The 1,528-nt window shown below is 38.1% G+C and overlaps 1 non-coding gene across 1 annotated transcript; it reads left to right on the forward strand.

Annotated features, from left to right (window-relative positions):
- The first annotated feature begins 751 nt into the window (after positions 1–751).
- On the forward strand, positions 752–858 carry LOC139869879 (small nucleolar RNA R71). The gene has a single exon (XR_011766456.1). It is a non-coding gene; the product is annotated as a small nucleolar RNA R71 (small nucleolar RNA).
- Positions 859–1,528: the final 670 nt, after the last annotated feature.

The following is a 1,528-nucleotide window of genomic DNA, read 5'->3' on the forward strand; positions in this document are numbered from 1 at the left end:
TTCCCTCTCACTCATCATGCTAGCAAGAGTACCTACGTGTTTTTCTAGATTCAAAATGGAAGCTTGTTGTGTTCTTAATGACTGATCAAACCTCTCATTTGTTTGGGTTTGAGATGTAATAAATTGTGTTTGAGATTCCATTAGCTTTGCCATCATTTCTTCCAGATTTGGCTTTTTCTCTTCGGTTTTTTGTGGTGGTTTATATAAGCTAGGTCTTTGTTGATTGAAAGTGTTGTTTTGAGTTGATTGGTTATTCGGACCTTGTTGGTTATACTAGTTATTGTTAGGCACATTTGGATTGTAAAGAATGTTTTGATTTCGATTGAAGTTTGTCCTTGGCGGTTGATAATTATTTCCCGGCCTTTGGTTCATGTAGGAAACATTCTCACGTTGTTCCATCGTTTGCTCAATGTGACAATCTTTCATTAAGTGTGGTCCACCGCATTGCTCACAACTGACTCGTATTGCGTGAATATCTTTATTCATCTTTTCCATTCGTCTTTCAAAAGCATCTATTTTTGCGAAAACGGAATCAAAGTCATGGCTAGAATCGGCTCTAGCCGCTTTAGATGAACGAAAAATATCTTTTTCCTGATGCCACTCATGTGAGTGGGAGGTTGTATTATCAATAATTTTATAAGCTTCAGTTGCGGTTTTCTTCATAATGGAACCACCAGCTGCTATGTCGATGTCTTTTCGTGTAGTAATGTCGCATCCTTGGTAGAATATTTGTACTATTTGATAAGTGCCTAAACCATGTTGAGGACATCCTCTTAACAACTTTATAAATCTTGTCCACGCCTCATATAGAGTTTCATTTGGTTTTTGTGTGAACGTAACAATTTCTCCTTGAAGTCTCACGGCTTTAGATGCCGGAAAGAATCTTTTTAGAAATTTCTCAACTAAAACATCCCATGTGTCAATCGCCCATTCAGGTAACGATTCTAACCAATCCTTGGCTTCTCCCTTTAAAGTCCAGGGAAACAACATGAGATAGATCTATTCATCCTCAACTTCTCTGATTTTGAATAGAGTACAAATCCTATTAAAGGTTCGAAGATGTTCGTTTGGATCTTCTTTCGGTGTACCACTATATTGGCACTGATTAGTTACCATGTGTAGGATTTGTCCTTTAATTTCATGATCTGGCGCATTAATGTCTGGCTTAATAATGGTATGGCCTTGGCCCGTGCGTGTGGCTCTCATTCGATCTTCCATACTTAGAGGTTCCATTATTTCCATATTTGAATTTGTTGAATACGAATCACTAGAAGATTCTGATTCAACGATTTGTGGTTCAGGAGGAATGATTATTGGTTCAGGATCTTGGAATTGTCCTTGAATATCCTCCGGGTTCTCAATTGTGAGGTCGGGTTCAAAAAATGGATTATTGAAAATTTGAATTGGAATACTTAGTCGACTTAATGATGATTCTAAAGAAAAATCAACGGCGACAACGTTGGCTAGATGTCTTGATCGAGTTACAGGTGGTGAACGTATGAAAGGTGGTGAACGTTTTGCTCGGTGC

This window comes from Rutidosis leptorrhynchoides, chromosome 9 (genome assembly GCF_046630445.1).
Source record: "Rutidosis leptorrhynchoides isolate AG116_Rl617_1_P2 chromosome 9, CSIRO_AGI_Rlap_v1, whole genome shotgun sequence".
Lineage (NCBI taxonomy): Eukaryota > Viridiplantae > Streptophyta > Magnoliopsida > Asterales > Asteraceae > Rutidosis > Rutidosis leptorrhynchoides.